The following is a 15,860-nucleotide window of genomic DNA, read 5'->3' as shown; positions in this document are numbered from 1 at the left end:
TGGTTGCTCTAGTTTGCATTCCACCAGCAGTGTATGAGTGTTCCCTTTTCTCCATATCCTCTTCAACACTTGTCATTCTCTGTCTTGTTAATTAGAGCCATTCTGATGAGTGTGAGGTGATATTTAATTGTAATTGTGATTCGCGTTTCCCTAGTAATTGGTGATGCTTTATATCTTTTCACGTGTCTGTTGGTCATCTGTATATCTTCTTTGGAGAAATGTCTATTCATATCCTGTGCCCATTTTTTTTTTTTTACTTTGCTGAAGATTAGCCCTGAGCTAACATCTGCTGCCAATCTTCCTCTTTTTGTATGTGAGCTGCTACATGGCCACTGATAGATGAGTGGTGTAGGTCCATGCCTGGAGACTGAGCCTGGGTCACTGAAGCAGACTGCACCAAACTTAATGACTAAGCCACTGGGGCTGGCTCTCCTGTGCCCATTTTTTGATCAGGTTGTTTATGTTTTTATTGTTGAATTGTATGATTTCTTTAAATATTTTCAAAATTAACTCCTTATTGGATTTATGATTTGCAAATATTTTCTCCTAGTTGGTGAGTTGTATTTTCTCTTTATTAATAGTTTCTTTTGCCTTGCAGAAGCTTTTTAATCTAATATAGTCCCACTTGTTTATTTTTTCTTTTGATCTCCTTTCCTGGGTATACAGGGTAAAGGGAAAATGCCACTAAGACTGATGTCAAAGAGCATACTGACTGTTTTGTTCTAGGAGTTTTATGGTTTCAGGTCCTCCATTCAAGTCTTTAATCCATTTTGAAGTAATTTTTTTGTATGGTATAAGATTATGGTCTACTTTTTTCTTTTGCATTTGGCTGTCCAGTTTTCCCAGCAATATTTATTGAAGATATTTCCTTTTTCCATTCTATGTTCTTGACTTCTTTGGCAAAGATTATCTGTCCATAGATGTGTTATTTTGTTTCTTGGCTCTCTATTGTATTCCATTGATCTGTGTTTCTGTTTTTATGCCAGTAACATGATGTTTTGATTCGTATGGATTTGTAGTATAATTTGAATTCAGGTAGTGTGATAATCCCAGCTTTGTTCTATTTTTCTTAGGATCGGTTTGGCCATTCAGGGTCTTTTTTTGTTCCATATAAATTTTAAGATTCTTTGTTCTATTTCCATAAAGAATGTTACTGGTATTCTGATTGGGATTGAATTAAATCAGTAGATGGCCTTAGGTAAAATGAACGTTTTAACCATGTTTATTCTTCCAATTAGTGAGCATGGAATATCTTTCTATTTCGTTATGTCTTCTATTTCTTTAAATAATGTCTCATAGTTTTTAGCATATAGATCTTTCACCTCCTTGGTTAAAATTATTCCTATCTATTTCATTCCTTTTTTGCCATTGTAAATGGAATTGCATTCTTGATTTCTCTTTTGGCTAATTCATTATTAATGTGTGGACATGCAACTGATTTTTGTATGTTGGTTTTGTATCCTGCAAATTTATTGTATTTGTTAATTATTTCCAGTAGTTTTTTGGTGGAATCTATAGGATTTTCTATTTATAGAAACTTTTCATTTGCAAATAGTGACAGTTTTCCTTCTTTCTTTCCAATTTGGATAATTATCACTTCCCTTTTTTGCCTAATTGTTTAGGCTAAAACTTCCAATACTATGCTGAATAAGAGTGGTGCAAGTGGTCATCCTTCTCTTGCTCCTGTTCTCAGAGTTATGGCTTTCATTTTTTTCCATTGACTATGATGTTGGCTGTGTGTTTGTCATATATGGGCTTTATCATATTGAGGTACTTTCCTTCTATACCCATTTTGTTAGCATTTTTGTCATAAATCGGTATTGCATCTGTCCAATGCTTTCTCTACATCTATTGAGATGATCGTGTAATTTTTATCCTTCATTTTGTTGATGTGGTGTATCAGGTTTACTGATTTGTGGATGTTGAACCATCCCTGCATCCATGGAATAAATCCCACTTGACTGCGGTGTTTGATCCTTTTAATGTCTTGTTGAATTTGATTTGCTAATATTTTGTTGATGATTTTTGCATCTATGTTCATCAGCAATACTGGCCTGTAATTTACCTTTTATGTGTTGTTCTTGTCTAGGTTTGGTATGAAGGTAATGTTGGCCTCATTAAATAATTTAGGAAGAATTCCATCCTCTTCATATTTTTGGAAAAGTTTGAGGATAGGAATCGAATCTCTGCATGTTGGTAGAATTCTCATACAAGCTATCTGATCCTGGACTTTTACTGTTTGGGAGATTTTTGATTACTGTTTCAATCTCTTTTTTTGTCATTAGAATATTCAGATTCTCTATTTCTTCTTGGCTCAGTTTTGAGAGGTTACTCAATTCTAAGAATATAAATTTCTTCCAGGTAATACAGTTTGTTGTATTTTCACAATATTCTCTTATAATAGTTTGTATTTCTGTGATATTTGTTGTAAATTTCTTTTCTTTCATTTCTGATTTTATTTATTTGAGTATTTTCTTTTTTTCTTACTGAGTCTGGCTAATGCGTGTCAATTTTGTTTATCTTCTCAAAGAACCAGCTCTTGGTTTCATTGATTCTATCCATTGTTTTCTTTAATCTCTATTTCATTTATTTCTAGTTGATTTTTATTCTTTCCTTCCTTCTGCTGGTTTTTGGACTTGTTCTTATTTTTCTAGCTCTTTTTTAGTATAGTGTAAGGTTGTTTATTTGAGATTTTTCTTGTTTGTTAAGGTAGGCCTCTACTGCTATAAATTTCCCTCTTAGTCAAATAAAAAATCTGACACTACACCTAAGGAACTAGAAAAAGCAGAACAAATGAAGCCCAAAGTCAATAAAAGTAAAGAAATTGATGTAGAGATAAATGAAATAGAAACTAAAAAGACAACAGAAAGGATCAATGAAACTAAGAGCTGGTTCTTTGAAAAGACAGACAAAATTGAAAACCTTTACCTAGGCTAAGACTGAAAAAGATAAAAAAGAAAAGACAAAAAAGACAAACAAGAAAAGAAGACACAAAAGAAGGAAGACTCATATAAATAAAATCAGAAAGGAAAAAGGAGAAATTACAACAGATACCACAGAAGTCTTGCTTTTGCTGCATCCCACAAGTTGTGGTATGTTGTGTTTTCATTTTCACTTGTCTCCTGGTATATTTTGATTTCTCTTTTGATTTTTCCATTGCTCCAATAACTATTCAGTAGTCTGTTGTTTAGTCTTCATTTGCTATTTATTTGTGATTTTTTTCCAGCTTTCTTCTTGCAGTTGATTTCTAGTTTCATAGTATTGTGGTCAGAAAAGTTGGTTGATATGATTTCAACTTTCTTACATATTTTGAGGCTTGCTTTGTTTCCCAACATATGGCGTATCTTTGAGAATGTTCCATGTGCACTTGAGAAGAATGCATATTTTGCTGCTTTTGAATGGAATGTTCTATAGATATCTATTAATCCATCTGGTATATTGTTTCATTTAAGGCCACTGTTTCCTAGTTCACTTCTTGTCTGCATTATCTATTAATTGACATAAGGGGGGTGTTTTAGTCCTCTACAATTGCTGTCAATTTCTCATTTTAGGTCTGTTAATAGTCACCTTATATAAGTTGATGCTCCTGTATTAGGTACATATATATTAATAAGTATTATGTCTTCTTGGTGGAATGTCCCTTTCTCCATTATATAATGTCATCTTCGTTTCTTATTAGCTCTTCTGTCTTGAAGTCTATTTTGTCTAAGTATGCCTACACCTGCTTTCTTTCAGTTGACATTTGCTTGCAGTATCATCTTCTATCTCTTGCTTCTGAGCCTATATGTGTCTTTAGACCTGCCACATGTTTCTAGGAGGCAGCATATTTTTGGGTAGTGATTTTTCGTCTATCTAGACACTCTGTTTCTCTTGATTGGTGAATTCAATCCATTTACATTTAGAGCGATTATTGATATACAAGGGCTTAACACTGTCATTTTATACTTTGTTTTTTGATTGTTCTATATTTCCATTGTTTCTTTTTCTTTGTATTCCTGTCTGTCCATTTCAATTTGGTGGTTTTCTGTTATGTTCTTCTTAGTTTTTTCATTGTTTATTATTTGTGACTCTCCTCTGTTTGTTTTATGGTTACCATGATGTTTGGATAAAAGATATTGTAGATGTTCTAGTCCTTTTTCTGATAGTCTCTTATCTAGATTAGCCTATGCAGGTTCTGTCCTTTTCCTCTTCCTCGTGTATGTTTTTGTTGTCACAAATTCTTCTAAAAAGAAACGTTTTGTGAGTTTGTGACCAAACTGAAGTGGTTGTAGTTATTTTTGATGATTTAATTCCTTTTATCCTTTATGTTATAATTGTTTTGTAACGTAGTCTGATGTAGTACTGAAATTTTCTGATTCTGTCTGTCTATTTATCACGTTCCTCAAAGCTTTGTAAATCTTCACTTTTTTGTTTCAGTTCAGAAGGCTCCTTTCAACATTTCTTGTAAAGCAGGTTTATTGGTGATGAACTCCCTCAGTTTTTCTTTTTCTGGGAAAGCTTTCATTTCTCCATCATATCTGAAGGAAAATTTCACTTGATAGAATATACTTGGCTGATATTTATTGTCTTTTTTTAAAAAGATTGGTGCCTGAGCTAACATCTGTTGCCTATATTTCTTCTTCTTCTTCTTGTTCTTCTTCTTGTTCCTCCTCCTTCTTCTTCTCCTTCTTCTTCTTCTCCACAAAGCCCCCCAGTACATAGTTGTATATTATAGCTGTTGGTCCTTCTCGTTGTGCTATACAGGATGCTGCCTCAACATGGCTTGATGAGTGGTGCCATATCCACACCAAGGATCCGAAAGCAGCAAAATCCAGGGCTGCCCAAGCAGAGCATGTGAACTTCACCCCTCGGCCATGAGCCCAGCCCTTGTCTTTCAGTATTTTGACTATATCATTCCACTCTCTCCAAGAATGTAGGGTTTCTGCTAAGAAATCAGCTGAAGTCTTGATGGAATTTCCCCTGTAGGTTACTTTCTTCTCTCTGGCTGCCCTTAATATATATGTTTTTTCATTGAGTTTTGACAGTTTTAATATCATATGCCTTGGAGAAGGTCTTTTTGATTGTGGTAATTAGGAGTTCTATTAGCTTCATGTATTTGTATGTTTAGCTTCTTCCTCAGGTTTGAGAAGTTCTCACCTGTTGTTTCTTAGAATAAGCTCTCTACTCCTTTCTCCCTCTCTTCTCCTTCTGTGATAAGTGTGATCCTTATCTTACTTTTCCTGATTGAGTCAAATACTTCTCATAGAATTTCTTAATTATTTCTTTAAATTTTATTTCTCTCTCCTTTCCTACCTGAATCATTTCTGGATTTCTATCTTTGAGCTCACTACTTCTCTCTTCCATATGGTCTGCTTTATTTTTAATTCTTTCTACTTTATTTTTCATCTCATTAATTGTGTTCTTTGTCTCCATAATTCCTGTCTCTTTTTCTTAGAGTTTCAATCTCTTTGGTGAATACTACTTCTGTTCATTAACTTCATTCCTGAGCTCACTGAACTATCTTTCTGAGTTTTCATTTAACTTGTTGAATGTCTTTATGACACCTACTTTGAATCCTCAGTCGGTTAGATTGTAATATTTTATGACTTCAAGTTTTGTTTCTGGAGAGCTTTTATTCTCTTTCTGTTCTTCTGTGTTACTGTAGTTCTTCATGGTACTTGATGAAAAGATAGTTTCTCATGAATTTGTAGTAATAGCTACCATTCTTATTTGTGTATGGCCCTGATTACCTTGGTTCTCAGCTGTTTCTGGTTGTATTTGAGAAGATGTGCTTTCCACCCTCTGCTTTCTCTGCTAGAGGCATCATCAGTGCCCTCCTTGTGCTGCTTGTACCTCTAAGCTTGCTGATACCTTGCTGCTTTCTGATGTTGCATCAGTCTCAGCTGTTGCCACCAAGATTATCAAGCTGTGAGCACTTATGTTGCTTCCAGGGTTACCTGGGTCTCATGTTTCCCTACTTGCTTTCCATGGACTCTCCACAGGCTTGGGTGTTGCTGCCTCATGCCACACCTGTGCTTGCTGCTGCTTTTGTGTTATCTGGGGGCTGTTGGCAGCACTGTTGCCAGAAGGACTTGGTTCACAGGTGTCACTGATGCTGTTGGGGACCCAGATTCTTGTATTTCTTTTATGTAGCCCCTACTTCTGGTATAGCCAGTTTCAGGGGTGCTGCCAGTGTTGGCTGGATCTGAGGTTCTGTGGTTACTGAAGCATCGGGTCTCAGGTACCACCTGTCACTGTTTGGGGAGGACTGGGGCTAAGGTGCAAGTTTTTCTCTTGCCCTGCAGTCTCTGGTAACTGGCATACACTGGTGTGTTTTTTGAGACTTCTGATCAAGGCTTTCTGCCCCTGCTGAAGACATTTACACCTTGATGTACTCTCCACTGCTGTAAAGCCTGGTGCCACTGCCAGGTGAGGGAGAGGGGGCTGGGTTTCCAGCTTTGCTCTGTGTTCTGGAGCCTCAGGATGTGTGCAGCACTCATCATCACTTGGAGAGGCATTGGGGGCAGCCTCTCATTGTCAGTGCTGGCATGTGCACACACTAACGATCAGCTTTGGAACCTCAGATCAGGTGACCTCACCACCATCAGGAAATTTCACACCTTGGATGTAGTTTCCACTGCTGGAAAAATTGGTGCCACTGCCATGGGAGTGGGAGGATGCACATGCACTGGATCCACTTGTGGAGGGTTATGCTTGCTGTTTTGGCTCCCACAGTCTCTGTTCACAGGCATGCATGGTGGATATGCTAGGGGATTGGGTGGAGATCAAGTCATGCATATTATTTTTGCTCCCACAGCATCTCCTTGCAGTCATGTGTGCCAGGGTGAGGATCCATGTCCCGTATTGCTGCTGCTGGGTGAGGTGGAGTGGGCTGCATCCCTAGTTCCACTGCCTCCTCAGGGTCCAGTCCACCCACCTTCACATATATAGGTGCATGAATCTCTTAGGTGTTCTGTTGTGCTGTATAGGGAATCCTCTGTTGGTCAATGGATATGCAACTCATTGTAAATTAGAGAGGAGAGACAAAGAGAATAACTCACTACACCATGATGCTGGCATCAATCCTGTATTTTGTTCTTAATGATGCAATTGTAAGTAAGATTGCTTTCTTAATTCCTCTTTCAGATAGTTCATTGTTAGTGTATAGAAACACAATCAATTTTTGCTTGTTAATTTCATATCCTGCAAGTATAACAAGTTCATTTATTAGTTCTAATAGATTTTTGATGGAGTCTTTAGGATTTTGTATAACCTGTCCTTTTTATACCCATCACGCATTGCTTAACAACAAGGGTATGTTCCAAGAAATATGATGTTAGGTTATTTTGTCATTGTGAAAACATTATAGAGTATACTTACACAAACCTATATTTATAGCCTACTACATACCTAAATTATATCTTATGCACTAGTCTTATGGGACCACTGTCATATATGTGGTTTGTCACTGACTAAAATATCATTATGCAGACATGACTGTATATACTATTATGTCATCTTCAAATAATGACAGCTTGGCTTCTTTCTGTCCAATTAGGATTCCTTTTATTTGTTTTTCTTGCATTATTGCTGTGGCAAGAACCTTTAATATATTATTGAATAAAACTGGGTATAGTGGGAATCCTTGTCTTATTGCTTATCTTAGAGAAAAAAGTTTCAGCTTTCATCATTAAGTAGGATGTTAGCTGTGTTTTTGTTACATGGTCTTTATTATGTTGAAATATGCTCACTCTATGCAACTTTATTTTGAGAGGTTTTATCATAAGTATATGTTGAATTGTGTCAAATGCTTTTTCTGCATCTCTGGGATGATCATATGATTTTTATCCTTTGTTTGATAACCTAGTGTATCATGTTGATTGATTTGTTGGTGCTGAACCATCCCGGCAAATCTGGGATGAATCCTATTTGACCATGCTGCATTACCCTTTTAATGTATAGTAGACTTTGATTTTCTAATATTTTGTTGGTTTTTCCATCTATATTCATTAGGAATATTGTCCTGTAATTTTTTTAATATCTTCATCTGGTTTTGATATCATGGTAATTCTAGTCTCATAACATGAGTTTGGGAGCATTTCTTCCTCTTCCATTTTGGGAATAGTTTAAAAATGAATGGTATTGAGGTTGTTATCAAGATAGTTGCATAGCTGGACTCTGAACTCACTGCCTCCCATGATCACAACCAAGTTGCAACTCTTCTTGGGATAATTACCCCTGAGAGACAACTGAAAACTGGATAAAGAGAACCCCCACAACAAGGGACAATGCTTGTTGAGTTAGAGAGGCATAAATTCCTTTCTGGAGAGACAAAAGTCACCTCTAAGTCTCAGAGCTTCATGCCCAGCAACCTTAAGGTATGCAGCCTTCTGTGGAGGAGTAGGGGAACTGAATGGGGGAGCATTACCACTATGAGCATCCTTTGGATTCAGCACAACTGAGATGAGTGTGATAATGTTTGGCTTGCCAACTGTTAACTACAACAGGGAATACTCCTAGAAAAGCTATCGTACATAAGCAGAAACAAAACAGCTCTTAAAGAGCCCATGTGCAAATTCACCCATTTCGGAAAGCCACCTAAAATGAGCAGAAAGAAAAATGCACAGTCCTTTGGTGAAAAGAGACTCACTTGATAGGCTCTGGGTACATTTTCATGAGAGGTGAGACCTCTCCAGGGACTGAAATATGGCAAGCAGCCATTATTGTGGCTTAGTGCAGGTATGCTGGCACAGACTCTGGCAGATGCCATTGGAGCTCTTACCCTGGTCTATTTGCCCAGAGTTAGCAACACCCACTAGGGTGCTGATTTAATCCAGCTCAGCCAGGGCAGGAAGTGCACTCTGGAGACTAGTCTCACCAAACAGCAAGCCCTCAGGCAACTTTTTGGCCTGCATAGACTGAGTGTCTGGGTCCTGTGCAGGCAGGTGAGTAGGTCCAACTCTACAGGGCAGGGCTTGCATGAGGAGTGGGTGGAGTGTGTGTCAGCCTCTGCAGTGGGGTGACTGAGACCACTCCAGAGGGTCAGGATGTGTGCATGGGCCAGGACTGTGTTGATGGTGTGTGTGGACATGTGGGCCACAGGGCTTATCAGTGGCAGAATACCAGTGTTTCTCAAAGTCACATAGGGGATCAGTCCTGCCTTCCATAGCCTGAAACAATTGGGTTCTCTGGCTTCTGGGGCATGCCCCTGTCGGCCTCTATCCTGATAGCTGACAACAGCCTTACAGGCTGGTTGTCTACAACAATTGTAAGCCACTGAGCCTAGGAACCAGCCACGCTGGGGGCCAACTCACTTAACAGAAAAATTTCAACAGTAATGTGCTATTAGACCTTGCAGTGTACTGTGCTGGGGCCCCCTTCAAACCTGATAAAGTGACTAAAGGGTCCATAGCTGCCACAGATAGCTGAGTATTACAACCCGCCAGACAGGGGCATGGCCTAGACTCTATGGGCACCTGTAGGAAAAGCAACCCTTCCACAACAGAAGGATACATGTAGTCCACACAGGGGTCACTCCTGGAACATTTGGAACTGGTGATGAGAGAGAAGCACACTACTGAGCCTCAAAATGCATGTCTTACATAAGGCCAGTTCTCCAAGATCAGGAGACATAACTGCCCACCTAAAACATTGATAGAAGCCCAGAGAAAGAGATAAAATGAGGAGGAAAAGGAATACATTCCAAGCAAGGGAACAGGACAAAACTCCAGAAAAAGAGCTAAATGAAACAGAAATGAACAATCTACCAAACAGAGAGTTCTAACAAAAAGTCATAAGGTTGCTCACTGATCTTGGGAGAAGAATGGATAAATTCAGTGAGAACATCAACAAAGAATTGGAAAATATAAAAAAGAATGAATCAGAAATGAAGAATACAATATTGGAAATGAAAACTTCACTAGAGGGCCTCAATCACAGTATAGATGATGTAGAAGAACAGATCAGCATGCCGGATGAATGACTAGAGGAAATCACCCATGCTGAACAGATGAAATAAAAAAGAATTTAAAAGAACAAGAACAGTCTATGAGACATCTGGGAAATCATCAAGCGCACTAAATTCATGTTATATGTGTCCCAGAAGGAGAAAAGAGAGACAGAGGGGAAGAGAATTTATTTGAAGAAATGATAGCCGAAAACTTTCCTAACCTAAAGAAGGAAACAGACACACAAGTACAGGAGGAAAAGAGAGGAGCAAACAACATAAATGCAAAGAAGGCCACACCAAGACTCATTATAATTAAAGTGTCCAAAATTAGAGATAAAGAAAGAATCTTAAAAGCCACAAGAGAAAGCCAACAAGTTACATGCAAAGGAAACCCCAGAAAACTGTAAACTGACTTCTCAGCAGAAACCTTACAGGCTAGAAGTGAGTAGCATGATATATATAAAGTGCTGCAAAGAAAAAACCTACAACCATGTCATGATCTGATGTGTTTTCAAAAATATCATTCTAGCTACTGAGCGGAAAATAAACAGTAGAGTTGTGAAGAGGAGTATAGAAGCACAGGGACTGATGAGGAGGCATTTCATCTACGATGACACAGTTCCTCTTTAAAAACTTCAAGAGAGCCATCCTTCATATGCATTTCTACCATCCAAGTTACAGCGCTTAGAATGGCTCCTACTATTTCCTCTGCTAAAAGAAAATTTACCTTTCCCACCATATATTTCATCTTCACTTTTTAAAATATTTGTCAAGTAGAAAACTCAAATTTAAAAGCCAAATTTTTATGAGACCCAAATAAAAAATATACTCATTCTTTGCCATTTATTTCAAATCGTATGTATGACATTTTTCAAACCCTTCATGGGAATAATATGCTTGGGCAAATTAACTTCACTTTAAAGTCGATGTTGCTGTGCTTCTTTTTTATATATAAAATGAATGCTATTAAATTGTCAAAAATTCATCATGATCAACCAATAAAACCTCTAGATCAAGCAGTTTTCTGGAGGGTTTGTCATGAGCCACAAAGAAACCAAACACTTTCAGCCAGCCTCTCCTGACCTCACATGATTCCAGTACCAATCCTTGGATTCAATTTGGTTCCTGCTGACCCGTGTGGCAAATGCTATATTTATCATCACAAAATGTTGTCTATTTTATTGCCCGAAGATTGCTAAAACAAGAGGGGAGGAGCACTAAATGAGGTGGATTCAAGATGACAGTGTAGGAAGAGTTTGAACTTACTTCCTCCTATAGCCATAACAAATATACAGCTACATCTGAATCCTTTCCCCCTGAAGAGAAACTGAGAGCTAAAGGAACACCTTCTCCATGATGAAGGATGAAAAGGACATTGAGATGGGTAGGAGAGGCAGAGAAAGCCTTTTACCAAACACCCCACTCCTGTCAACGAGGCACACAATAGTTGTGTACCTCATATTGATGTTTCGGTCAACAACAAACTGCATGTATAATGCTGTTCCCATATGATTAGTAGCATATAGCCCAGGTGTGCAGTAGGCCATACCATGTAGGTTTTTTAAGTACGCTCTGTGTTGACCACACAATGGTGAAACCACATCACAATTCATTTCTCAGAATGTATCCTCATCTGAAATGACATACAACTATGGGGAAGGATCTCACCAGATGGGCACTTCTCCTGGAGGAACAAGGGGTTGGCATCCCGCAGTAGGAACCTCAGCCTCTGGGATCTGCACCAGAGACATGAGACTCCCAAACTTGTGGCGTAGAAAGCCAACGGGGCTGACACCACCCAAGCATCTCAAAGTGCTATAAGAAACTGAGATTCCTTTCTTAAAGGGCCTGTGTTTGGTCTCACACTCCCAGAAACACAGCAAAACAATAGCAATGTGAAAAGTGCTAAGACTATGTGTGAAGGAGAGTCATTTGTGAATCTAAAAGCACTGGCTGGAAGGACTGGACAGTGGAAACACTCCCTGGGGATGGGAGTGCTGGGAGGCATCATTTTTGTTCTCCCCACCTAACATACCAGACATGCACAGGGGAGCTCAGATGTCGGGACAAGCAGTTGTGGCACAATCCCACCACTTTGCTGAACCTGGAGAAATATGGCAGTTGCAGCACTCCCATGCTCTCTGGCTGGGGTGGGAGGGTGAGAAAACAGGGCATTTTCCTACTCTTTAGCTAAAGTCTGAGAGGCAGTCACCTATGACAATTCCCCTCTGCCTGGTTGGGGCTAAAGAGTGCGATCAATAAATATTCTCTTACTCTCAGCCTAAAATCCAGGCAAGAGCTCAGACAAGGCACTCTGCTGTTTCACTGCTGAAACCTGTGGGCACCCACATTCAAATCATTTTTCATCACTGCCTTTTCTGAAGCCAGAGAGCAAGCCTGGCCCACTACACACTCAAGCTGCCTAGTTAATGCCAGCAGCTTTGATTTAGTTTTGGAAGGTTGAATTGTTCTTGGAATTTATTCATTTCTTCTACATTATCCAATTTGTTGGCATATAGCTTTTCATAGTATTCTCTTATAATCCTTTGTACTTCTGTGGTGTTTATTGTAATTTATCTTCTTTCATTTCTGATCTTATTTATCTGAGCCGTCTCTCTTTTGTTTCTTGGTGAGTCTAGCTAAAGGTTTGTCAATTTTATGTATTTTTTAAGACAGAACTTGCATTTATTCATTCACACATTCAGGAAGTTCATGTTGAATCCATCTTACATGACCTGTAGTCGGGGGATAAATTAGAGCAAGAGGCCCCCAGTTTCCTTTGGCCAACTCAGAGTGGTGCCAGCCTGAGGCTGCAGGACACCAGGAGGGCCTGTGAAGTCTGTGCAGTTGGCAGACGTGTTTTTTAAAAAAATATTTTATTGAGGTCATAATGGTTTATAACATTCTATAATTTCAGGTGTACATAATTATCTCTCTCTCGCTCTCTCTGTTTTTTTTTCTTTTTTTGGTGAGGAAGATTGGCCCTGAGCTAGCAACTGTTGCCAATCTTCCCTTTTTCACTTGAGGAAGATGGTTCCTGAGTTAACATCCATGCTAATTTTCCTCTACTTTGTATATGGGATGCCACCACGGCATGGCTTGATGAGCAGGGTGTGAGTCTGCACCCGGGATCCAAACCAGGCTGCTGAAGCAGAGTACATGAACTCGACCACTACACCACTGGGTGGCCCCCAGGTGTATATTATTATATAACAGTTTCTGTATAGACTACATAGTGCTCACTACCATTAGCCTACCTTGTATCTGTCACCATACATATGTGACGCTTTACCTCTTTGCCCACCCGCTTCATCTTTGGTAACTACTAATCTGTTCTCTTTATTCCCATGTTTGTTTATCTTCCACATATGGTATTTGTCTTCCTCTGTCTGACTTATCTCACTTAACATAATATCCTCAAGGTCCATCTACATTGTTACAGATGGGATGACTTTGTCTTTTTTATGGCTGAGTAGTATTCCATTTCATATATATATGTGTGTGACCTCTCCTTTATCCATTCATCAGTTGATGGGTATGTGGTTTGCTTTCACATTTAGCACTTGTTAATAATGCTGCAATGAACATGAGAGTGCAGAAATCTCTTTATATTGTTGATTTCATGTTCTCTGGATAAATATCCAGTAGTGGGATAGCTGGATCATATGGTATTTCTATTTTTAATTATTTGAAAAATATCTATACTGTTTTCCATAGTGGCTGCACCAGTTTGCATTCCTACCAGCAGTGTATGAAGGTTCCCTTTTCTCTACACGCTCTACATTTGTTATTTTTTATCTTGGTATCCATTCTGACAGGTGTAAAGTGATATCTCATTGTACTTTTGGTTTGCATTTCCCTAATAATTAGTGATGTTGAACATCTTTTCATTTGTCTGTTGGACACCTGTATAACTTCTTTGGAGAAATGTCTGTTCATATCCTCTGCTCATTTTTTTAATCAGGTTGTTTATTTTTTGTTGTTGAGTTGTATGAGTTTTATATATATTTTGGAAATTAACCCCTTGGTTAGATATATGATTTGGAAATAATTTATCCCAGTTAGTGAGTTCTCTTTTCATTTTATTCATAGTTTCGTTTGCCTTGAAGAAGCTTTTTAGCCTGATGTAGCCCCATTTGTTTCTTTTTTCTTTTTTCCCTTGCCTGAGTAGTCATGGTTTTTGAAAAGGTGCTGCTAAGATTTATGTAAAAGAGTGTACTGTCTGTATTTTATTATAGGAGTTTTATAGTTTCAAGTCTTAAATTCAAATCTTTAATCCATTTTGAGTTAATTTTTGTGTATGGTGTAAGATAATAGTCTACTTTCATTCTTTTCCACGTGACTGTCCATTTTTCTGAACACCATTTATTGAAGAGAATTTCCATTCTCAATTGTATGTTCTTAGCTCCTTGTTGAAGATTAGCTGTCCATAAATGTGTGGTCCTATGGGCTTTCAATTCTCTTCCATTGGTCTATATGTCTGTTTTTGTTCCAGTACCATGCTGTTTTGATTACTATATCTTTTTAGAATATTTTGACATCAGGGACTATGATGCCTCCAGATTTGTTTTTTTTCCCTGAGGGTTGCTTTGGCTATTCAGAGTCTTTTGTTGTTCCATGTAAATTTTAGGGTTTTTTGTTCTATTTCTGTGAAGAATGTTATTGGGATTCTGATTGGGATTGCAGTGAATCTGTAAATAGCTCTATTTAAAATGGACATTTTAATTATGTTTATTCTTTGTATCCATGATAATGGAATATCTTTCCAGATCCTTATGTCTTCTTCAATTTATTTCAATAATGTCTTATAGTTTTCAATGTAGAAGTCTTTCACTTCCTTGGTTAAATTTATTCCTAGATATTTTATTCTATTTTTTGTGATAGTGAATCAGATTGTATTCTTGAATATATTCTAGAAATGAAATTTATTTTTGTAGGATGATTTGGTACCCTGATACTTTTCTGTAGTTGTTGATTATTTCTAATACTTTTATGGTGGATTCCTTCAGGTTTATTTATAAATAGAATCGTGTCTTCCACAAATAGTGAGAGTTTTACTTCTTTCTTTCCAATTTGGTCACCTTTTATTCCTTTCTCTTGCCTAATGGCTCTGGCAAAAACTTCCACTGCTATCTTGAATTGGAGTGGTGAGAATGGACACCCTTCTCTTGTTCCTGTTCTCAGAGGGATGGCTTTCAGTTTTTCACCATTAAGCATGATGTTGGCTGTGGGTTTGTAATATACAGCATTTATTGTGTTGAGGTACTTTGCTTATAAGCCCATTTTATTGAGAATTTTTATCATAAATCCATGTTGGGTACTGTCAAATTCTTCCTCTGCATCTCTTAAGATGATCATGTGATTTTTATTCCCCATTTTCTAACGTGGTGTGTCATACTGATTGATTTACATATATTGAGCCATTCCTGTCTTCCTAGTATAAATCCCACATGGTCATGGTATGATCCTTTTAATGTATTGGTGTATTTGATTTACCAATATTTTCTTGAGGATTTTTCATCTATGTTCAGCAAAAATATTGCCTTGTAATTTTCCTTCTTTGTGTTGTCTTTATCTGATTTTGGTATCAGAGTAATATTAGCTTCATAGAATGAGTTAGGAAGCATTATGTCTTCTTAAATTTTTTGGAAGAGTTTGAGAAGGATAGGTATTAACTCTTTGAATATTTGGTAGAATTTTCCAGAGAAGCCATCATCTGGTCCTGGTCTTTTGTTTTTTGGGAGGTTTTGATTGCTGTTTCTCTCTCTTTACCTGTGATTGGTCTATTCAGATTTTCTATTTCTCCTTGATTTAGTTTTGGGAGGTTGTATGAGTCTAGAATTTAACCATTGCTTCTAGTTTATCCAATTTGTTGACATATAGTTTCTCATAGTATTCTCTTATGATCCTTTGTATTTCTGTGGCATCCACT

Source organism: Equus asinus, chromosome 3 (assembly GCF_041296235.1).
Source record: "Equus asinus isolate D_3611 breed Donkey chromosome 3, EquAss-T2T_v2, whole genome shotgun sequence".
NCBI lineage: Eukaryota > Metazoa > Chordata > Mammalia > Perissodactyla > Equidae > Equus > Equus asinus.
Note: the sequence above shows the minus strand (reverse complement) of the source record.